This window comes from Cupressus sempervirens, chromosome 5 (assembly GCF_028749045.1).
Source record: "Cupressus sempervirens isolate cs-2001-9-10 chromosome 5, ASM2874904v1, whole genome shotgun sequence".
NCBI lineage: Eukaryota > Viridiplantae > Streptophyta > Pinopsida > Cupressales > Cupressaceae > Cupressus > Cupressus sempervirens.
This window is the reverse complement of record NC_143122.1, coordinates 100,323,835-100,348,952: the sequence shown is the minus strand read 5'-3', so window position 1 is coordinate 100,348,952 and position 25,118 is coordinate 100,323,835. Positions and strand designations below refer to the sequence as shown.

The window sequence follows — 25,118 nt, the reverse complement described above, 5'->3', positions numbered from 1 at the left end:
TTATCTTTGGTTTGCTATTTCAAAACAGAGGAATAAAACTATGTTCATTCCTTGATTCAATTCAGACCCAAAAGAGAAACATAAAACAAAAGCAAAAACAAATGGAATAGAAAATGATTGATACAAAATACCCTCAATTTGTCTTTGCAATATCAAGTATTTGTTGTGAGATTTTCACACCATTACCCCAAAAATTTTGGGAACCCCTTTTTTTTGGTTACTTTAACAATTTTTCGGTCCAGAGGTTTCAAATTTGAATATTTCACACCTTGGATGCTTTCAGGCTAGGAGGGATTTGATTTACTGTGATGTCCTTTTTCACTCAATTTCAACTTGATTTTCTAGAACAACCAATTTCATCCTTAGGCCGAACAAATTTCAAAGAGCAACACTTGGCAGGATAAAATTGTAGATTTTGTACCCAGACAATTTCTTTTGAAAATTTGGATATAATTGTGTAAATTTAAATAATTTTCAAAAGGTGAAATTTTGTTAGATTTAGGTTTTTGGAAAATCTTGAATTTCTTTGGTGAGAGAAAAAAAATTCTTTTGTGAAGATGAAATCAAATTTCAAAATTGATTTTAGACTCTAGAACTGATTTTATTTTTGTCAAAAAAAATTAAATTACTTGGCAAAATCAATTTGAATTAAATTACAAAAAATTGGCTTTTAATGGATTAAAATTGCCTTGAAAATTTTAAACTTTTAATGAAATTGGTAATTTAATATTAAAAAATGGCTTTTGGCTAGCCAAAATCTGATTTTAATGACATATTAATTGCTAAATTATCATTAAATGGAAACATTTAGCATCCCCAAGGCATTGTTTACTTTCTTTTTTCAATTTTGCTCTAATTGGCAATTTGAAAAAGTAAATTTCATCTTGGCAAAGTTAATTTTTGGCTAAGCATTTAATTGGGGGCCAATTTTGGTGTTCTAATTAATATTTTTTTGCTCCTAGGGTCCTAGTCGGCCAGTTAGGAAGGAGAGGCAAATGGGGTATAAGAGGGAAGCTCTTCCCCTTTATTTCTTCATTCCTCACTTCTCCTCTTTGGTGCTTAAGTGATTTTTGGCTAAAGGCAGGTATTCTCCTCCTCTAAGTGATTTTGAAAGGGCATGATGAAGCTCAATTTTTTTGCAAAATTTAGATCTCTATTTAAGAAATAATGTTGAGAATTTGATAAAACACTGGCAATGTATGAAGAAAATGAAGACTAGAAAGAATGTGCAAGATTTCAGGCACATATCAATTTGGCAAGAGCCCAGAATAATAAATTGTAAGCCGCTGGGCGAACAGAGAGATTACAATACACTAATCATAATAGGATGGATATGAATGATACTGCAAATAAAAATTTAATTGACATTTCTACGAAACCAACCCAAGAAATACAAAAAGACAGTAAAATTGCTGGAGATCATGAAATGTTTGCAACCAATGAACTTCTTGAGAGTATTGTAACACCACAAAATGTTCATGGTGCAGAATAAAGGAAAAACTTGGAACTTGGTATTAAGGTGCAGCTGGAAAGATGCATGCAGAGTATAACAAGGACAACAACATTGCCAAACAAGCTCTTTCCTCTATTAGAACTGTGTATTCCTTTGTTGCTGAAAAGAAAGTTATGGCCAAGTTTGCATTTACACTAGAAGTAAGCATGAAACTTGAGATTAATCAGAAACCCAAGGCTGAGATATGCAGGACCCCAATGTCATTCACTGAGAAGGCAAAGCTTAGGAAGAATCTTGAGGAGTTATTTGTTAACATGCTAGAACAAGTGTATACTTTCCTAAAGAAGCATACAGGATTTACCCAGTGTGATGATGAAGTTGAGGTTGATCTTGAGTGTTTCAATGACAATAACTTATGGGAGCTTTAGATTCTTGTGAGCAATTATCTGAGAGAGAGGACTAGGAGTAGAACGTTTGCAAGTTTCAGAGCCTGTTAGATTGCTCGCAGATTCCAAGGAAGTGACAACTGCCAGCATCAAATCCAGTAGTTCCACTAGCAGCTCAAGCAATGATTTTGAATCTTCCTCTAATGATTCTGATTCTGAAAGCTCATTAGATGGTGACTTGATTATAGATGAAGTGCATGATGCAGAAGCACATCTCGAAGGAGGTGTGGATTTCATTACTTGTAACAAGCAGATGGTCCAATCTGATCCTGAGAATACCGGTGTGAAAAATACTGTCAGTATAAAGTGACAACAAAATTACAGGCACATCATACAAATGTAATGCTACAGAAGCCATATCAAGGATAATAAGGAATTTATTGGAGAATGATGGCTTGTTTAATCTTTCAGATAAAGAATTACGTTCTGTTTGCAAAATTACTGATGGTTATTCTGTATCTACCATGAAGAAATCTTGTAAAGGATGTTTCAATGTGACCACTCAGAGAAGCCTTACGTAACAGGATTGATATTGCAAATTTAAGGCAGGGATAATGGAGCACCATAATGACAATATAGAAGGAAGCCATCCAAATCCGATAAAAGAAAAAACCAGTTGAAAGTCGCACAAACACCATGAAGAGACATAAAAGTATTAAAGACAACTAGAGGTACTGTGGATTAAGGTAAAAGCCTTGCGATTTAAAAATACAGATGAAGCATCTTCGAAAAAATCATACTCGATAAATAAAGGAATAAAAAATTAAAACAATTACGATCTCAGTCAAAAACTGTGTTTGGGAAAACTCAAAATACTCATCATCAAGGACCATAGGCTACAGTAGATGAAAAGCATCAATGGAGTGATGTCTAATAAAAACATAATAGTAATAAAGTTTAGAGCAATCAAATGTTGATAAGAAAAGTTCCGCAAGTGCTCAGAATGCTTATATCTATCGGAGTTAAATTTATGAAGAAATGAGTCTCATTGCAGGAGTTAAAATTTACAAAGTGATCGCCAATGAATCAATAATAATTGTCCCCTAAAGGTTTTTGTTAACCAAAGGATTAAGGATAATTACTATTAAAAGGGTGCAATCATTTATTTTAATACTATGACTTTTCACTTTGAAAAGTCACATCCCTATCTCATTAAAATATAAATAGGGAGATACTCAAATGAAAATAAAGACTATGGATCATCGTAACACTTTATATTCTCTAAAAAAGAAGCATATTTTGTATCTATATATTTTGTAAGGAGAGATAAGGGCAATATTATGATTTTGTAATAAAGTCCATTTTAAAAATAAAATAAAATAAAATGTCTTTTGTTTACCTTTAATGGCGTGGAGATTTAAAACATCAGATGAATCGTCCTTCATAATTATATTTTAAAATTCTATATATGATTTTGTTATCAGATAAGTGGACATGGTCAATTAAGCACTTTAAATTTGATCATCATAGGTGTTGTGAAATATTTAATTGTTTCCACAGCTGTGTCCAGTTTGTCTCAGTGGAGTTAAAATTCAATTTGGATTAATTTAAGATTGCATTATAATTGGTCTATCGCATCTAGATTATCAAAATTGTTGGTAGTACAAATGCATTGAACATTATGAAGTTGTATGTAAAAGTTCACTGAAGTTGACTCAATCGCCCGGATGAGCAAAGGCACTGGTCTTTTTATTGAAGTCAGAAAATCTATATATTCCTCCTACAAGCATCAAATTTATTATTATTCAATTGTTCAAAACATTTAGCCATTATCCAACGTTTCAGTTTCATTCTGATTGAGTTCAAGGACCTTGCTAGCCGAGGAACTGGCATAGTTTAAATTCGCTATAGAAAACCCTTGAATTGAGTAGTCAGTGTTCAAGGTGAAAGTTTACCCGCCTGGGTGTAGCGGAGCCCGAAGTGTAGGGGAATCTAAGCGATTTCCATTCATTGGCTAAAATTTGATTGAGAGACCCTACAGGAGAAGTGGCAGGCTCTTGGGTTTCCAATCTGCAGTTTTGGGAACTAACATGGCAGATTGGTATTCTTTTTGGTGTTTTTTCTTCATGATAGGGATCTCCTATGCTTGGCGATCTGCACTTTATATTGGCGATTTTTCATGATTAAAGGGCAAAGTTCTCATGCATTGCGGCTTCTCTAGGCTAGATCTGAAACTTTCCATTGCTAGGCAATTTTTTGTAAAATCTGATTTTGCTAAAGAGCTGCATTTTCTGCCCTAATTTGGGTGATTTTATTTGGAGGAGGTTATTGTGATCAAAGGTCTGATTTTTTCGGGCACATGCATGGACAATTTCGAGAGCACTAAATTTTGACTTTTCCAACTAGGGCATCAAGGTTTGCAAGGGATTTGACATTCTCAAGTCTAATCCTAAATTCCAAGAAAAACACTCAGCTATTGGTAAAGGTAGTTTCAAATCATTTAGAGTTGAAAGGGGTCCTTAAGTGGATTTCTCTCTTTCATTCTTGTCTAGACATTGTCTCCCTTGGTTCCTCTCGCATTCATCATCCACCAGTTCACCATCCCATCATAGGTTGACAAGATGGTAGATGTTAATGCAAGTAAGAACCTAAGGGAACAAACGCTAAGAAAGACAAAGAGGATATGATGCCCAAAACAACTTTCTTCTAAAAAATGAAGCGAATAACAAATACCAATGTCAGTATAGTAAACATGATATAAGTAAATGACAGACTAAAGGAAAGACAATCCCCCTTGGCAAACAAAATATGCAGAAGTGGAATTGTACATGCAACAACTTTTCCTCCTACATTGTCATGTCCAGAATTGGTTATGGAGTGTGCATCCAAGTTTGATCTGATTAGTAAATCCATCAATAAGGGAAGAGGGTGTTGTCCAATATTGGTAGGCAAGTGATTGAAGAAGCATTTAACATTTCCTAGTATAAGAACATGACAGTAGTGATGATGGATTAGGCAGCTAAATCATTTCAAGATAACCAGGAGGCCTATTTCACACATCTAAAGTAGGATTGGCTACATGAGGGAAAGAAGGGCATAACTAAGTAATCAAATGTTATAGTGGCAGACTTCAAATCAAAATATGGAGATCTCATTGTGTTTCTCAGCTAGATCATGGGCCTAGCTCAAGATATGCAATTTGAAAATTGGATGTACTTTATTGATGAAATTGAAAAGGGAAAAGAAGATTTGATTGGGCTAGGATCATAAGCAAGAACCTGGAATTACAACTTAGGATTGTACAAAATCAAAAGCAATTCTACATGGGGTCCTACCTCTTTTATTTGATTTAGAGGTAGTGAAAATTGTAAAGTGAATCTCAAAGAAGAGTGAATTTCAAGGAGAGCAAATTTGGAGGAAATGGTTTGAAAATATTTGGGCCTAGAGGCCAAAGACGTTAATTCAAGCGAAACAAGAGGAGAAAGTCAATGAGGCAGAATTTGGGTCAAGATTGGATGAGTTAGGAAATGTTTCTATCAAGAAGAAACATCTAGGCAACCTTTCCTCTCTCAATGCCTTTATCATATTTGCAAAAGAGTATGAGAAGGACCATGAGAATGCGCTACAAGCAACAAGTAGCGTGATGAAATCAATTGAGCTCAAGATAAAGCATACACCTTGTTCTCCCATGGAAGAAGTCAACGAAAGGCTAGCTAAGTTCATTGCATTAGCTAAACGAATGAAAGAAAAAGGGAGAGTTATATTAGAAGATCATTTGATGTAAGCCCAAGTCGCAATTTTTCTTTCTTCTAGGGTAGGACAAGTGTCTAATTTACCACCATTTTGGTGCCTTCTCATTGGTTGCTACTTTTTCACTTTTTTCATTGGTCCATTGGTGAGGTGGCATCTTTTCATTTGCTAATGGGGTGGCAACCCTAATTAGGGTTTTTAGGATTCAATCTGGATCGTTGGTTTTGCCTCTTTATCTCTACCATAGGTTGTACATTTTGGCCTCTATATAAGGCCATTTTCTCTCATTCATAATGGTAAAAAAAAATTGTTGCAATGATAATGCCAAAATTCGCTATTTCTTTCTCATTGTTGTGACTTGTATGGTGATTAAGAGCCTTTGGTATTATTGCATGGTTTCTACTTCCAAATAGTTAGAGTAAAATTTTTTTTCAAGTTGTTGAAGTTGGTTGCATTTCAAATTGTTAAGAGTAAAATAGATAGATAGTTGCATGGTAGCATTAGTAGATGTTTGATAGGGATCAATACTAGACCACTAGCATCTTAGCGGCTTGTTAGGGAGCCTTGTGTGGTAAACTAATTCTCTTTTCCTTTGAATCATTGCATCTATGGAGGTGGAGCCACTAGTTAGCTTTCATAAGATTCAATCTTCATCCATTTGCTAATCTTTCTATTCATAAGAGTAGAATAACAAGTAGTTGAGTAGTCAGATTTAACTTTAAGAAAGTTAAGAATGTAGAAGTCATTAGAGCCATTATTGCCTCCTTCTAGTTCCATCAATATTATCTGGTGCTACACCCTCCACCATCACTATCACTATCAACATCACCTGGCACTCATACAAAATCATCACCATCTCACCAAAAACCCAAGTCATCCTTGAATGAATAGTGTAAAACCACCTACGTGATTACCAGAAAATCACATCGATATATTGAGTTAGTATCCATAGGTGTAAGGAACATTGGAGTTATTCTCATGTTCCATGAGTATTAACTTTTCAAGAGAGGAATTGTGTGTTTGATACTCCGTATCAGATATTCAATTACTAATATGTTATGTGGTATAAAAATTGACATCAACAGTATTTCACACCAAAAATTAGCCGACCTTGTATTAATCTTTCAATTAGATACATAGAGGATTTTTAGATGACCGTTACAAAATGGGACTCAAATTGGTTCATCTCCTCAAAATTGACAAATGACAAGGAGCCAATTTGTTAGTTACAATCATCACATCAAAATGTGAAAGAGCATGATAAGAATCACTTCACCTTCTTTCCTTTTTCTGACTTCGCCTTATAGGCTTTGGCAACAACAATGATTGGAATCAATTCCTCATGTATATGAACATGGACATTTGTATATCTTAAGAGCCACTTGGAATGCTCTTTGGCTAGATCTTAGACGACATTCGACTGCTCCAATATTTCCTCCATAGCCATGTGTATACATCCGCTAAGTTTTTGGAGCTCAAACACTTTGTTTTAGCGATCAAAAGATATCTCTATTAAGCTATCTAGATAATTGGAGAAATTCTTTTGCATGACCACCACTCTAATTATCCCTTTTCCTTTTCCACTAGCTTGGGAATCTGTATGTAGGTCTCTTAATAACTCATGGTCTCTGTCTTGATCCTTTTTAACTTTAGCTTGTATTTCCTTCAGTCCTTCCTTTGCCGCCAAGATCATTTCAGATTTGAATTGCATGCTTTGTAGCCATTCAAATAAATGCTCATATCCTCTAGGTAGAATCTTTACCTCTATAGCTTTCTTAGCCTTCATGGGAATAATCATCTTTAGTAAGAAAATGTAGTCTTCACTCTTGACTTTCTCTGCTGCCAGAATAGCTCGATTAGCTAAGATATTATCCTTCTCTATTTCGAGCCTCAGTATTGCATTGCCGATTTGTTGTATGATTGCAAGTCCCTCAGACTTAAGTTTTCTGCTCCACTTTCTTTGTTCTATAATTGTTGATTTGTTCTATGATTGCTTGTCTTCTTGTAACTAGGAGATGAGAGCTTGAATGTCAGTAGTAGTAGGATCACCAATGCTTGGCATTCCTAAGATGCTTGCCAATAGGGTGACTAATTGCCTGATGAAGCAATTAAGTTCATGAATCTTCGCCTTTATTTTGACTTTATCTAGCTTAAGGCTTTCAAGTTGTCCTTGTATCACATCATTTGTTGACTTCCATAGGCCCACCTTGGTGTCATGCCTAAATTCTCTCCGAGACTTACAAAATGCAAGGCAAAATCATCTGCAAACATGTCTTCAATCCTCCCTTCTTTAGTGTGCTTGGCAATCTCCATAGTTAGATACCTTGTTTCAGGATCTTGTCCAAGAATTGACAGGGTCTTCTGCTTCTTGATTTTACTCAATGTTGATCTAGAGAAAATAGCTTGAGATAAAGTCTCTTTATTGGGAACTCCCTCTTCTTTCCTCTTCCTTTTTCTATCCAAGGTGTCCTCTAGCCATGATTCTATACCAATCACCTTGGATGCAGTCTCGAGTGTGTCTATACTAATCATCTTTCTTTTGACCGGGGTCAATGTCTTTGTAGCTAAAGAGATGATTCTTTGGGGCCTGTGAAATGAGCTTTGAAGATTTAGGACCTTTCTCTGCTTCTGTAGTCTTTTGTGTTGCTTCATCAGACTCAGTAGACTCACTTTCACTATGTCCACCATCTCTAAGATCCACCAATTGTACTTGGGGACTATTTGGTAGGAGTAGTGCATCACTCATAGATGGAATCAGACTGCTATGGGGTGAGAGAGCTACTGTGACTGCACTATCTTTAAATTCCTCTACCTTCTTCTCAGCTTTTGTTGCAATTCCAATTACTGACAGAGAACCATCCTGACAAGTTTTGGCAAGACGAATGCTCTTGTCGGGAGGTTGATCACCTCCACCTGATTGTTGTGTTGCCCCTTGAGTAATAGATAAGTTTGCACCTGATGCACCTCCTTAAGAGGAAGAAGCTATTGTTGCTTTTGGGGAAGCTTGAGCAGAGATGCCTTTGCTTCGACTACTCTGAGTTGTGGTCCATTCGACCCATTTTTTGGTCCTCTTGTAGATTCGAGCCATCATTATATCCAGCTCTTCCCTAGTGTCTTCGTAAGGCTTTGAGCTTATTGGAGTGCCTCTGAGCTTGGTTAGGTAAGAGTTACCATACATATTCTAGCCATCTTCCTCCACCCCTTCTACATCAATGTCAACTTTGTACATCTTCACCTAATCATCCATTAATCTGGTGAAGGCTTGATCATGACTCTCAAACTCATCCTTGCAGTTGGCCCAGTAATCTGCAATGGTGGTGATATGTTTTATCACATTTCCTATTTGCAGAACACCTCTGGCATACCCATTTGGTTCAAACATGGGCCTCAAGACTTCGTACATATCCAACTTGTACTTCATCTCAAATACTTTCAACATGTTCTTGGCATCGAAGTGAGTATCCCAGTTGAAAGTCCCCACCTTCATGGGGGATTCGTATCCTTTCTTCTTCAAGTGCCCACTCAATATGTTCACTTGAATAGCTTGCCGCACAATCTTGATCAACACGAGCATGTCACTAGGATACATTGGTAGCTTCAAGGGGAAGCCATTAAAGTTGCAAGACATAAATAAGAGAAAGATAAGAATTGAATGAAATAACTCCCAAATTATCTAATGGCGGCCATGGCTTCAATACTGAATCTCCTTTCTGGACATCCCTATAGCGCCCTGCGAATCCTCATGGTAAATGCATCATTTACTTTCACATACTCTGCATAACTATTCTGTAACTGTAAGCATGGATAAAACTCGTAAGATTTCACATCATCAGGAAAATTCTCTATTCTCGGGAGGCCTGGCCATAGTTGCAATGAGGCCAACATATAAATGAGGAAAGAGGACATGTAGAACACATTATAAAATTTGGTTGCATGGAGAGCATTGGATATAATTTCGCTTACCTCTTGAGCCTAATCAATGTATTGAGTGTCAGAGCAAATGACTTGTACTAAAAAGAAATACTGCTCAATAAAATTCAAATCCTCTACCTCACCTTTCAACCTATGTAGGAGAACCAAAATATCAATAATCTCTAGTTTGAGGTTGGTCCCAAACAAGGTTTTAGGAACTTTACTCTTAGCACTTCATGGTTTCTAGAACCACGTCTGCGTGATTTATTTCCTCCAAATCATCTTCTTTGTGGAGAACTTAGAAATGACTCCCCCAAAGGTCAAGTTTGAGAATTCTTCCCATTTTGGCACGCGGAGGCAATTTACCACAGTTTGCCTATCAATTGAAATCAACATTGTGTCATTAGATAGCACAATCTACCTTGTCTCTAGGTTGTAATGATGTATACATTCATAAATTAGCTCCAAGGCTTGACCAACAATCGAAAAACTAGCAGTTTCGACCAACCCACGTCCTTAGAGTTTCTCAGTGATGGGGTGAATCTAGTTAGACTTTACCCTCTTTTGAAAATCCTACATGTTGTAGAAGCAAAGAGAAGTGTTTGTGAAATTCTACAATTGGGATTTGATCCCAGTCAATCCATCAAAACCTGCAAACCTGGTTGCCATGATTTCAATAACAAGATTTGAAATGAGAATGTGAAAGGGATGGCTAATGCAATAGTCATTGGCTTTTCATAAAATTATGCACGTTAACATATTCAACTATTTATGTTTCTATATATGGGAGCCTCAATTCATCCATTGATCTTCAGAATTCGTGCCACACACATGAATTTAAGGAGATACCCATTGAATAGTTAATGCGAGAGTTTAACAAACATCCAGAGGTTTTTTCACTGTTCCATTGAGCTCAACGGTAACTTTCTATATCTCCATAACTTACTTTCCCGTTTTCCTTTAAGTTTGCGGGAGTTACCATTGGAGTACTTTGTGGGAGAATGTCCACCAAGTTAGATCCTAATTATTGTTTCTTTTCTATAATGGTTAGCTTTTCTTTATTATCATTCTGACATGTTCTGAATACAACTTGCGAATCAAACTCAACCATTAACTTGATTTTTCTTTGAAATTTGGGAAACTGTCCTCATGGGTTGAAAACTGGTCGAGGAGAAGATAGTTTTTGATTCTCCACTAATGTTTCCTTTTCAGTTGGATTTTAGTCCATCCCCCTTTTTGAAGTCAGAAATATCTAAAATGAGATGCAAAGACCTTCTCGAGGACCACTTAACATTCCTTTTCATTCCAAACTGCTTTTTTGGAAAACCGACTTCATGGGTTGAAAACCCGTCAAGGAGAAGTTAGTTTTGAGTTTTCTGCCAAGTACAATTATGAGGGCCACAATGGATCTAAACCATATTTGGAAGTCATAATCATAAATAAAAACATGATTCATTGCAGGGTGCCTTGTTACTTGCATGTTTGCGATTTGCATGCATCATTTAGTGCCTTTTATAGGAAATCATCCTCATGGGTAGGAAACTCGCCGAGGAGAAGACGATTTCCAAATTTCTGCCAGCATCAATTTTTCAAATAGTGATATGCCAAAAATGGATGTAGAAAGTTGTTGATCTCTAAATGAGTAAGAATTAATCTTTATGAGACTGGGCACTAACCTACCTACAAGATCACTCAAAAAAAATGAAAAGCTGGCCGATTAGAAATGAGGAGAGGAAGAAAGGGGAAAATCTGATAGAGATCCTCCTAACCTAAAGAGACTTAGACACAGACTCAAACCAAACTAAAGATACTCACCTTTCATTAAAATTCAAGAACTCACTTTTGCTAATCAGTTCGAGAATGAAAAGTGGGGCAATAGACCTCTCACTAGTTCATAGCTCGAATCAAAAGTGATTTAGCTTTGACTTAATATCCATAAAAAAAGAAATACATTTTTATTTCCTAAGCCACCATCATTTGAATAAAATAATCATAAAGACTTGTCATCATTGAGTCATCATGTATCACAATCCTTTCAATAAAATAATCTTGAATTCTTTTTAGTATTTCACAAAGTCTTCAGCTGCTATTTATTTCTTCTTCTTGTTGAGATGATTACCTAGATGAGTTTGTTCAAAAGAAAATGTCAATATGAAAGAAAATGCATTCTAGAGTTTCTGTTGGCTTTCTAATTTGTCTTCATTTCCTTATATGTGGGCCAATGAATGTTATTTATCCTTTTTGGATTAACAATGAAGCATGTGGGTACCTTGGTTTTCATCTCACATGCAAGGACAAAGACTACCGAATACCTTGGTTGGCCCCATTCCTTGATGGCACTAGTATTGGTAATCACACCGACTCTAATGATAATATTATGGAGATCGATTACACGGGTTTCCTTGTCATAAACTCATTCAATATTTACGCCCAATCATGTGAAGCAAACAACAGTGGGCAAAGCTACTATGATCTACCCTCAGATGGCCCTTTCACTATCTCAAAATCCAATAGCTTCCTCATTGTGGGCTGCAATACATTCAATACCTACACTTCTTATGGTTTAGAAGAGGTGGGGTGGATGTCCAAATGTGACTCTTAGAGTGATTAACCATACTACTATTACGGTTGCTGTGAAATCAACCTTCCAAATAATTTGTGATCTTTAAATTTCATTGGCAGAGATGTGTTTCCCATACCTGATCCAACCGACAACATTAATTATAACCAGTGTGGTTTCTCCGCCATATTTGATCCCTCCACCTTCAAGCATCCTGATAATTACTCAAATCTCTATGCAGGGGGAAAATGTAGTTCTTGAAAGCTTCTTATGGTCGCTGCATTAATTGGGGAATTAGAGTTCAGAATTGTTCCATGGCTGAAGGAACGACCAAATATTCATGCTCCATCAATGCATAATGCATTGACTCTTCTTCTGGAAAGGGGCATGTATGTAGATGTCATTTTGGATATGAAGGAAATGGTTACTTCAATAGCACAGATTGTACAGGTACAAACCTCAAACCTCATGGCTCCTAATTATAACTATAAGTTGTAACTGTTGTCACATTTTTAGGTTTCTCAAATCTCATGGCTTTTAATCATAGTGATGATGACTTTTTAGAGAAAGATGAGTGCAACAATAAAGAATGGAATAGCTGTGTTGGAGCAGAGGGAGGAGGAGTATGGTTGAATTTTCTAGGTTTGTACAATTGTTCATGTGTAACAGGTTATGAAGGAGATGGATTTCAAAATGGGACAAGATGCACGTATATAAGTTTAGATCGTGTTCTCTTTCCTACAATCATAGGTAAGGAAATATCACACATAGGATAGTTTAATTGTTTGCTTGAAAGTAACTAGGAGATAGTTATAGCCAGTTTTTAATTTTATTTCAATGTTTATAAATTATATAGGATCCATCTCTTAATTTGTGGTTATCTATTTAGCAGCATCTTTTTTGGTTTGGTGGCTAAAGAGACACCACTTGAAGCTTGTGGAGGTCAAGTATTATCAGTTGTTGTAGCATCATATCACTTCTAGATTGGGTAGGGAAAGCCTCAAAATGTTTTCTGCAATAGAATTAGAAAGAGCTTCTAATAATTATGCAAATGAAATGGTGTTGGGAAGTGGATGTTTTGGAACTATTTTCAGAGGGATTCTGTCGGATGGGTCTCTTGTGGCCATTAAAAAGTCCAAACAAGCTTTGAATTTAGAGGATGACCATGAGTTTCTTAATAAAGTTGTGATTCTCTCCCAAATTAATCATAGAAACATAGTCAAATTATTAGGATGCTCCATAAAAACTAAATTTCCATTGTTGGTATCTGAATTTGTTTCCAATGGAACACTTTTTGAACATTTACTCTCTAAAGAAAAGGTTTTGCCATGGACATCACATCTGCAAATTGCAATTGAGACAATAGAGGCATTGTCATGTCTACACTCTGGAGCATCTTAACCTATTTTCTAATGCAGGAGCATCTTGCATTAAAATAATAATTTTTTAAAAAAGAGGAGAGAGAAAGTGATGAAAATTAGAGGAAAAATAATAAAAAATAAAAAATAGAAAAAAGGAGAAAAAAGGAATTTTTTTTTTCAAGGTGCATAGGTGGCGTAAATATTTAAATAAATTAAAAATGGTTGTCATCTCATTTGACGAGGTGTGTATGTGGAATTCTAGAAGTTTTTGGACATTTCCTTTAATCATGCATTTAATATTTGTTGGGCCATATAGTGATGCTTGTTGATGTTAGTTTTGTACCACTACATAACATATAACAATTAAGTATCTGATACAAAGTATCAAACACACAATTCCTCTCTTGAAAAGTCAATACTCATGAAGACATGAGAATAACTCCAATGTTCCTTACACCTGTGGCTACTAACTTAGTATATCGATGTGATTTGCTAATAATCACGTAGGTAGGTTTATGTTATTCATTCGAAGATAACTTGGTGGTACTTGGCTTGCTTGACTTGTTCTTTTCTCCTTGCTTACTTTCACTTTCAACAACTCCTACCACTAAATGCTTATTTCTTTACTACTACTCCTATGGATGGAGAAATTAGGAAATGGACGGGGATCTAAGGGATATTCTTAGGATTTTCACACAGACACCTATCTTCCAACCTAACTTGAAGTATAAGCAGAAAGATGATATGCAAGTAGAACTTGGGAGCGATTGGACTAGATTACCACCCAAGGCTTCCTAACAAGCTGCTAGGACCCTAGTGGCCTAGTATATAGGTCCCTATCAAACATTCACTAACATCACCATACAATTAGCCATCTACTTCTACTCTAACAACATGAAATGAATCCTACTTTAATTTGAGAGATGAGAACCATGCAATACACCAAAATGATCATGTATATCCACCATGCAAGCCACAACAATGAATAGAGAATAATTTTGATAGTATTTTGGCAACAATTCTCCAACATAACTCTCTCACAAATGAGAGCAAAATGGCCTTATATAGAGGCTCCAAATTACAATGAATGGCCGAGATTAAGAGGCAAAATCAAGGGCCAAGATTATATCTTACAAACTGTAACTAGGGTTACCATTATTCAACCAATTACATGAGGGCACCAACTTTGTGGGCCAATGAGAAAATTACAATAATTTGTCAACCAGTGAGAACATAGGACTCTTGGCATGATTTGATTGCATGCACATGAAAGTGCCACCTCACCAACCTTATCTTATAAATTTATGCAATGCTCGAGATAAGGTGAAGCCTTAGATGCTTGAGCTTGTCCTTAGAAACTCTCTCATCACCACTCAAACTTGCTTGTACTTGACGTCCTAACCCTGAAAGGATGAGGTTTTCATGCACTTAGGGTAAACTTGCCTTGGCCTTGATGGCTTCCCTGGATATGAACTTCTTTGCAACTTGAGAGCCTTGCTCTTGGCCACTACCTTGAAGTCGAACTTAACCTCCCCCATTATTCTTGCCTTCTTTAACCTTCTTAGTCTTCCAACCTTCCCATTCGAATCCAACCAAGCTAGCTTGCATGAATAGCCAAGCCTTGCCCAACCTCAAATATTTTCAAACCTCTTCTACTAATATGCTCTTTCTTGAAATTGCGGGTCTTCTTGAATCTCAATCTTCAATCAAACTTGCCCTTCACCCAATTTCATTCTTTACCAAAGCTCACACTTCAACCTTTGTCGGCTTGCAATCAAATAGAAGGGCTAGGACCCCTTGTGGAATTGCTTCTAGTTTTTCATTGCCCTAAGTTGTAATTCTAGATTTTTACTTATAATTCTAGCCCAATCAAATTTGCATTTACCATTTGCAATTTCATCAATAAAGTGGTAAACCAAGTTTTCAAATTGCATACCTTAACCTAGGCCCATGATCTAGTTGAGAAGCACAATGAAATCTCTATATTCTGATTTGAAGTCCACCATTGTGAGCCTCGATGATATGGTGACTCCCCTCTTTCCTTCGTTTAGCCAATCTTGTTTTAGATGCATGAAATAAGCCTCCTTGTTATCTTGAAATGACTTGGTCGCTTGATCCCTCATTACTACTATCATACTTTTGTATTGAGAGATATTAAATGCTTCTTCGATCACCTATCCATTGATGTTGGCCAACACTCTCTTTCCATCGTCAAAAATGATGGATTTACTAACAAAATCGAACCTGGATGCACATTCCATACCCAATTCTGGGCAAGGCAAGGTAGGAGGGAAGGTGGTTGTGTGTACAATGCCACTCTTGTAAATCCTCTTTGCCATGGGGGATTTTCCTTCCTTTAGTCTATCTTTTACCTGTATCATGTTCACTCTACCGATATTGGTATCAATAATTCGCCTCATTTTTGAGAAGAAGGTGGTTTTGGGCATCATATCCTTTTTGTTTTTCTTAGTGTATGTTCCCTTAGGGTTTTTGCTTGCACTAACATCTGCCATTCTAAACACTTATTTTTGCCCCTTCTTTCTAAGTGATATGGACTATCCTTATCGATCTCCAACCTTCTTTCTATTGATGGATTCTAACTTATTTTTGCCTTGCCAAGTCCTATCACTACACTTATCAATCTCCAATCTTCAACCTAGGGTTGGGACTACCACTTATTTATGCCTTTTCATTACCTTAGGATGGATTACACATATCTCCCAACTTCATTCCTAGGGTGGTCTGGCTTATTTCTGCCTCACTGAATGTCCTATCATGGATTCTACATTTATCTCTCCAATCTTCAACTTATAGATGGGATGATGAAGTGGTGGATGATGAATGCAAGAACCAAGAGAAACAAAACTAGACAAGAACAAGGAGTGAAATCCGCTTAAGGATCACCTTTTTACTCTAGAATGAATTGAATTTGCCTTTACCAATAACTGAGTCTTCTTTGAAGTTCGGATCAAACCTTAGAATTTTAGGCCTTTTGCAAATAATGAAGCCTTAGCTTGAAAAATCAGAATTCTATCCTTTTGAAATTGTCCATGCATGTACCAAAATCAAGTCCTTGATCATGTACTTCTTCACCAACAAAAATCGTCCAACCTAGGGAAAAATTTTAGCTCCACAAATTTGGGCCCCACAAACTTCGGCTCCACAAATTTTGGCTCAACAAATTTCAGCTAGGGCAAAAATCATAGCTCTCTATGAAAGAAAAAAAATCAGACCTCAAACATGAAAATCTGCTCTTTCAAAAATCACTTAAGTTTGATAATGTTCTCCCTTTGCAAAGAAAAATTGCCAAAATGGAAGAAGGCTGCCTCAAAATTGCCAAGGAAAGGAAGAGACCTGCTTGTGGAATGAAAAACGAAGGGAGGGGGAAGCCTTCTTATACCCAACTCCACACATTCTTGCAAGCTAGCCGACTAGCACCTATAGGAGAGAAAAAATTAATTAGTGCACAATTGTGGCCTAGATTTAAATGTTAAGCCATAATTAATGTTGCCCATAGTGAAATTTGCACTTTTAATTGTTGATTAAGACCAAAATTGCAAAAATAAAATTAATAAAGCTTTGGAGATGCTAAACATTTTCATTTAATGACGTTTTAATAATTAAAATATTTTTTAAAATTGGATTTGGCAAGCCAAAATCAATTTTTTCAATTTCTATTAATATTTAAAAATTTTCAAGGCAAACTTAACCTATTTAATGCCAATTTTTGCAATTTAATCTAAAATCGATTTTGCAATGCAATTTTAATAAATCATTTCTCTAGAATCTAAAATTGATTTTTCAATTTGATTTTACCATCACAAAAATAATTTTTTTCCACCAAAAAAAAAATATTCCGAAACAAATAAATCTAAAAAAATATTATTTTGAAAAAATGCTCAAGATTATACAATTACATCCAATTTTCAAAATAAATTGTCTAAATCCAAAATTTGTAAATTTATCTTGCCAAATATTGTTCTAACGATAAAAAAAAAATGTCGTCTTTGAAATTTGTTTGGCCTTAGGATAAAATTGCCAGTTTCGAAAAATCAAGTTAAAATTGTGTGAAAAACAAATCTAACCTCCTCTCTCCTAGTTTGAAGGTATCCAAGGCGAATTTTTTTCTGAAATTGAAAATTTTGGACAACGTAAAATTTTTTTGCCAAGGCAATCGGGAAAAAAGGGGTCCTCAAAATTTGGGGCAATGATGTGAAAACTTCACAACAATGCTTAGTTGTATTTGGGTGGAAATTAAATATTTGTTATAAAGTATTTGTATTTACCTTTTATCCCACACTGGTTGTGTTTGTAACATTTTGGGTAGTGAGTGCCTATTTAGGCAAGGCATATGAGCATTTGTAATGCAGCTTCAAGGTGTGATCTCTTCTTAGTAGAAGCTTGGGGAGAAGGAGGAAGTAGAAGAGCTAGTTTTTTCTGAGTTTGTGGATAGAGTGCCGAATGTGAGGCAATTTATAGCAGGATTGTGGTGGAGTTGCAAGTTTGTGAGAAAAACTAGTGGCTGTCGTTTAGAAACAAGGAGATTTCTTGGTGGGCTTGCAAGTACTAGTTGGATTTTCCTTGGAGGTTTCTAGCAGTGTCTAGGTCTAGACTAGCTAGGGTTTGGATTGGATCTTGAGGGATCTCGCATAATTGTTATTGTAATTGCTATTGCATTTGGCCGTAACCAGGAAGGCCTTACAATCCGACACATTGCATGTAATAGTTATTTTAATGAATAAAGAGTTATGATTTGATATCAGATCTTTCATTGTTATTTATCTTCCACTGTGTGGTTATTTGCTAGTGGCTAGGACATCTCCTTTGGGGATTCTCCTACCTTGCACTGCATCATCTTCCATCGAGATGTAAAATCGTCTACCATTCTTTTGAATGAGAGATGCTCTCCCAAGGTTGTAGACTTTGGGAATTTTGTGTTTGATCACTGTTTCTAACAACACACATCTGACTACAAATATAATGGGCACAAAGGGTTACTTAGATCTTGAGTACTTCCAAACATACCAACTCATTGACAAAAGTGATGTGTATAGTTGTGGTGTAGTCCTAGTTGAATTTCTAACATCGTTGAAGCCTATCTCCATAGACAGAGCTAATGACAAGTGGAATTTATCTCATCTTTTTCTGTCAAGAGTTAATCAAAACTTGCTTATAGAAATCTTGGATAGCAAAGTATTGTAGGAAGAAAACCTAAAAGAAATGGAAGAAATGGGAAGGATGGCAAGAGAATGCCTTCATTTGGAATCGAAGAAAAGATCGTCTTTGAAAGAGGTTGTGGAAGAACTTTTGTGGGTAAGAGGCAGTGGAAGGAGGACAAAATTCCATAACAGTGTAGAGTCTGACAATCCAATATTTGAGCAGACCAGAATATCCAAAAAATAATTTAGGAGTTACACTTTTCCATCTATAGTTGGAAGTACATCAAAGGAACCATTTACTACACTGATTGAGATGTTGAGGCTACGTTAACAGATTGAGTTGAAAGGAAAGTATTATGGTCTATTTTGGAGTATGCAGTTTCTCTCAGTGTAGTGAATATCTTGTTTATTAGTTTTTAAAAGTGGAATTTTCTATTTTGAGGCTCTTTTTATTTATCAAAGTTGGGTAATTGATAAGTAGGAGATAATTTCCACAAGTAGTCAAATTGTGATATTGCTATCAAGATTTAACTGTGTGATTTTGAGTCAAACTCATTGACCCATGTTTCATGAGCAGTGATTCAACATGAATCCATCTCTCATGAGAATAAATGGAACACTTAGCTCTCATTAGATCTAGGTGACGCTCACAGGGGTGAAGCACCGAGACTTCCTGGGAAGTCACCCATCCCAGTACTACTCCAACCTAAGCGCGCTTAACTACGGAGTTTCCTCCATGGTTAAACCCAAAGCTTGCAACCCCATTTGCAAAACCTTCACCAAGTTTTGTGCCTTATGAACCATTCATTAGAAAGCTCCTTAAGCTCATCAATTGATAAGTAGGAGATAATTTCCACAAGTCAAATTGTGATATTGTTATTAGGATTCAAATCCTGATAACAATATCACAAAGTTGGGTAATGTTTGCGATTCGAGTATTTACATATGGCAATCAATTGTTTATGATTAGAAGTTAGAGAATGTTGTAGATTTCAGAATTTGTATATTAATATTTGTAATCTGTCAATTTTAAGTTAAATAGAGTTGAGCTTTTTTGGGGAGGATTTTAAATTATCCATTTCAATTAATATGTGTTTTTCAAATTTTTTTTTTGGAAGATTCAGAATTTCTTCGGCTTAGAGTTCAGGTTTGAAAAGTATTCATTCTGTCAAAATTTCTTTTGAGCACAATCCTAGCCTTGTCTTCCTTGCACATTAGTAAGACTTATTTTCTAGTGAACTCATTTAGAACCATTCAACTTCACCAATAGATTGAAAACCTATTTATTTTATTTCTAATTTTCAATTTAAAAAAAATCAAAATCAATCTATAACCTTCCATTCGTACATGGTTGGTTTTAGGTGTGTTTGTTGACAACGGTAACCTGCATGTCAAGCAGTATCCTACAATATAATCTCTGTTCCAAGTTAAGCTAAATGAGATTTAGATGAGAACTAATTTTGCTTCTTTCTGTTTTGTTTCTCTCTGTTTTACCTTGCAGTATGTTTTCTCCTTACAGGGTAGCAAACTTTTATTTATCTGTCTTTTATGCTTGCAATTTGTATTGAGCACTGTTTTGTAGATAATCTTTTTTTTGGGTTGGTTGTTAATAAAAAGTGGTTCGCCGAACTTCATGTGAAATCTAATATTGAGGGTTTCTTCTCCATTTTTTCTCTTGATACATGGAAGCTTGGCAATATTTTTTAGATATTATGTTGATTTATCTGTGTATCTGAATCTGTTTGAAATCTTTAGAGTTTGAAATTAGAATTATTTCAACAAACGATCCAAAAAAATGTCAGAACACAGAGAAAGGCTTGGGCCAAAAGTTTTCGTGATTGCAGAACTTAGAAACGTTTGTTGCTATTTGTGAAAATGTCGCCAAACAACGTTTATCAAATCCTCAATCACTTGGTGGGCATGCTAAAGAAGCCGCCAAGCTTTGTTTAGAGGAGATTGTAGAGTTCCTCCTAAAGATGGAGGGAAATACATATGATATACTTTGCATGTCTTTTCAAAATGTATTGAATATGAAGCACATGTGATTCAAATTATGCCGGACTATAATTTTTTCAAAACAGTAATATATTTGTTAAGTAATTTTGAAAAATGCAATGAATATAAAATATTGTTTAGTGTGTTTTTCCTAGTATGTAATTGAAATATTTCAGTTCTTAAGAGATTCACATATCAATTTCCAATCATAATCATGCACATCTTTGAAGTAGCTGCACAACAAATTATTCTCATTTTTTTAATTATTTGATTTAAATTGAGTTAAAAGATGAAATTCTAAGCATTGACTTGTTTAGCTTGCTTCTTTCACACTTTGGTTTTTTTTAGTAGGGTCCTCAATTAGTGTGGTTTTACATGAGATGCTCAACTAAGTCAAAGCTTAGGGTATTATATATTTTCTATTAGTAATAATACGATATTTTAAAAATGAATATTGAATATTTATATGAATTGTATATTATGAATATTGTATTTTGACAATTATTCATTTTATTTATCTCTAAATGTATGATAAATAAAATGAATAATTGTCAAAATACACAACTCTTGTTCTTGATTTATGATATCGTCCATATTTTTTTACAATACTTGCAAAAAAAATCTTATCTTATATTGTTTAATGAGTTCCTTTATCAGGACACTTTTCATTACTGAAAAGAAACTTTTTTTAAGTGTATATAATCGAATTTGGAGGAGAATGTGGAGAAGCGTTGGCTGCCGGCTGGGCTAGGGTTTTTCCCCTAGCCTGTTCTTGGTGTTTGATCTTTACTATTTTTCTGTTCTATTTGGATTGCTAGCTACTAGACATAATTTGCGTCGGTGTTTTTGGAAATCTTCTACAGTCAATTTTGGATTGGGGTTTTATTGTTTGCATGGGAGGGCTTGAGATTTCTTCTTCGTTGGTGAGAACAGATGGTTCTTCTCCAACTATGCATGCAATGCGATCTGAATCATTTTATTCAGGGGAGAGCTCCAAGTTGAAAAAAGTTAATGGTTGTTTTCCGCATAGCCATGATCGCCCTGTTCTGGTTATTCCTCCAACGACTGTAATGGAGGACATAGATTATTGGACCAAGCATGCTTTGATATGCAAATTTCTTGGAATCCGGATTTCCCTATCCGCTCTTGAGGCATGGATCTGCCGCTCATGGCAGGTGGAAGGTGATATGGAGATTATGTTGGCGGGGAATAGTTATTTTTTTGTTGTATTCTCTTGCATGTCTGATCGGGATCGTGTTTTTGAAGGAGGCCCTTATTTCTACAACCATGTGGGGTTATTTGTCAAACCTTGGCATTCAGGTTTTAATTCTGCTGAGGATCTCCCTTCAACAGTGCCAGTTTGGGTTCGCTTGCCTCGTCTTCCCTTGGAATTTTGGCGTGAAGACATCCTTCGACAAATTGCTGCTTTGTTGGGGAAGCCGGCTGCGATCGCACATCAATCCTTCGATAAAAAGGTTATTTCTTATGCTAGAATTTGTGTTGAAATTAATTTGAATAACCCATTACCAGATTCTTTGGAAATTTGTATGGGGGATTTTTCTTGGGTGCAGCAGTTAGATTATGAATCTCTCCTTTTCCGTTGCCGGATTTGTCATGAGTATGGTCATTTACTGTGTCAGTGCCCCCGTAACTCAAGTTTCAAAGGAGTGGATGGTTCTACAGCTGGCAATACTGGTGGTTTGGCAGATACTACAGGGAAAGGACAATCTCAAATGGCTAATACTACCAAGGGGATGAATCCGCAAGATGCTACATATAAGGGTAAGGCTCAAATGCAGGATAAGGATGGATTTACCCCTATTCGCCCTCGTGCTAAGGGTCGTGGTCAAAAGAGGCCTTTGAAAGAAAGATTATCTGATTTAGGTTTTAACCGCTTTGAGGTGCTGGATAGTATGGTTCTAGAGGAGGGTATTCCTCCTCCTATCTCTTCTGATCCAGTTTGCCCAGATGAGAGATCTGTTCCTAATGATGCTTGTGGGGCATCCCAAGTTGTAGTATATCAAAACTGTGAGGGCCCTGTAGCTCCTGTGACAGAGGCTTTGGTGACTCCTGCAATGTTGGAGGATAATGATGTTCTTTTAGCTGACTTGGTTAAGGATGTGCTACCATCAGGTAAGGGCAAGGGTTCTCCTCTCCCCTTGGGGTTGATGTTTCGACCCTTTAAGCAGGCTTCTTCTACTCCTCTAAGGAGTGGGCGCAAAACAGACCAAGAGAAGATTAAACTCACAGGCGATATATTGATTGAGTCTGGTTCAGTGAAACCTTTGGATTCTCATTTTCCCAATTCTACCCAATGATGATTATTCTCTCATGGAATGTAAGGGGGTTGAATAGCATCCCTAGACAAAAGGCTATTCATAACTTGGTGGTTGATCATAGCCCTGATGTTTTTTGTATCCAAGAGACTAAGCTCTGTGTGCAGTCTATGGTCCAACATGCCTCTAGTATTTGGTCTCGTGGCCAATGCCAATGTGTTGGGGCAACAGGGAGTGTGGGTGGTTTAGCTATATTTTGGGATCCTCAAAAAATTTCTCCTCTCGGTTGGATGTCTTCTCACTCAGCTCTCTCTATGGTAGCTTCTGCTCTAGATTCAGGAGAGGTAATCATGGTTACTAATGTGTATGCACCTGTTGATCTTGTGGGAAAGGAGGAACTTTGGGAACATATTCAATATGTTAGAAATTGTCATCCTTATCATCCTTGGGTGTTAGCAGGGGACTTCAATTCAGTTTTAAGTCTGGAGGAGAAGCATGGTGGTTTGGCTAGATTGGGGCCTTCTTCTGCTCTTCTTTGGCAACATATATCTCTTTTGCATCTCTCTGATGTTAAGCCTTCTAATGGTCTTTATACCTAGAATAATCGTAGGACTGGTGTTGCTGCTATCTCAGAACGTCTGGATAGATTTCTTGTTTCTTGCTTCTAGGTTAGTGGCACCCTTACTATCTCTTCAGAAATCCTTGATTGGAGGGGTTCAGATCATTGGCCAATCAAATTTTCCACTATAGGGGCTTATGTTCCGAAGCATCCTCCTTTTAAGTTCCAGTTGATGTGGCTTCGGGACTCCTGCATATGGTACTGCAATGTTCTCATTTTCTAAATGGCTTCAATATGTTAAAAGGTAGCTCAAGATATGGAATAGGGAATGCTTTGGGAACCTTCACTTTATGAAAAGGCTTGCTCAAGAAGATCTTGATGTCATCACAAGGGAGATTAGAGATCGAGGTTTCTCAGAGGCTCTTGGCAAGGCTGAATCCCTTGCTTCTAGAGCTCTAGAAGAATGGGAACTTCGAGAGGAAATTTTTTGGAAGCAAAAGGCTAGAGTTGATTGGCTCCAGGAAGGTGATCGTAACACTGCCTTTTTCCATAAAACAGTGCAATCTTGCCGGAATCAGAGCACTATCTCTTCTTTGGTTAATTCTCAAGGTATCCAACTGAATTCCTTGCCAGCTTTGTTCCAGGAGGCTATTTGGTACTTCTCTACCCTCTTCTCTAAGGACTCTCCTCCTGCTGATAATGAAGAAAATCTTATTTTTTCCTGTATTCCTTCCCTTATCACTCAAGAAATGAATGATTATCTCATGCGTCCTATTTCTTTGGAAGAGCTGGAGGAGGTGGTCTTTGGCATGCCTAAGGGGAAGGCTCCTGGTCCTAATGGCTTTCCAGTTGAATTCTTTCAAGAATTTTGGGACATCATTAATCATGATTTGTTGGAGGTGGTTAAAGAATCCTATGCTAGCAAGCAGATGCTTCGAGCTTTGAACTCTACATTCTTGACTCTTATTCCTAAGAGAGAGGGTGCTAATCAATTGGAGTGTTTTAGACCAATTGCCTTATGTAATGTGGTTTACAAAGTTATTACTAAGTTGATTGCTGAGAGATTGAAAAGGTGGCTTCCCATTATTATCTCAGAAGAACAAGGTGGTTTTATTGCTGGCAGACAAATTTTGGATGGGGTGGTTATTGCTACTGAGGCTATTCACTCTATGGCTACTTCCAGGGAGAGAGCCATGTTTGTTAAGCTGGATATGGCTAAGGCCTACGATAGAGTTAAATGGAGCTTCCTAAGGAGTATTCTTCTTTCTTTTGGATTTAGCTCTGACTGGGTGAGTTGGATTATGAGTTGTGTTACTTCTGCCTCTTTTTCAGTTCTTATTAATGGTCAACCTTCTCAACTATTTGGTGCTTCTAGAGGCCTCCGCCAGGGTGACCCTCTCTCCCCATACCTATTCATCATCATGGCTGAAGGCTTGGACAGATTCATTAAGCATCAGGTGTCCCAGAATTCTATTCAAGGCTGGCGGTGGGGTAATGGCTTACCTTCTCTTTCCCATCTTCAATTTGTTGATGATTCTGCTTTTGCTAGGATCAAGGAAGCTGAAGCCTTTCAACATGCTTTGGACGTTTATTTGGCAGCTTCAGGCCAGAAAGTTAATGAGCACAAATCTTCCATTTACTTTTTTAACACTCCTGATTCTATTTAGTACATGATTGTTGGTATCCTACGGTTTCAAATAGGATCAC

General features: G+C 36.6%; 3 pseudogenes across 1 annotated transcript; all 3 read left to right on the top strand.

Annotated features, from left to right (window-relative positions):
* Window positions 1–11,662: 11,662 nt before the first annotated feature.
* LOC149554760 (wall-associated receptor kinase 3-like) lies at window positions 11,663–12,778 on the top strand (annotated as a pseudogene).
* Window positions 12,779–12,931: 153 nt separating this feature from the next.
* Window positions 12,932–18,932, top strand: LOC149554759 (putative wall-associated receptor kinase-like 16 pseudogene; annotated as a pseudogene). The gene has a single exon (XR_016364439.1). The product of XR_016364439.1 is annotated as a putative wall-associated receptor kinase-like 16 pseudogene (transcript).
* On the top strand, window positions 13,641–18,975 carry LOC149554758 (wall-associated receptor kinase-like 22; annotated as a pseudogene).
* The last annotated feature ends 6,143 nt before the right edge of the window (window positions 18,976–25,118 follow it).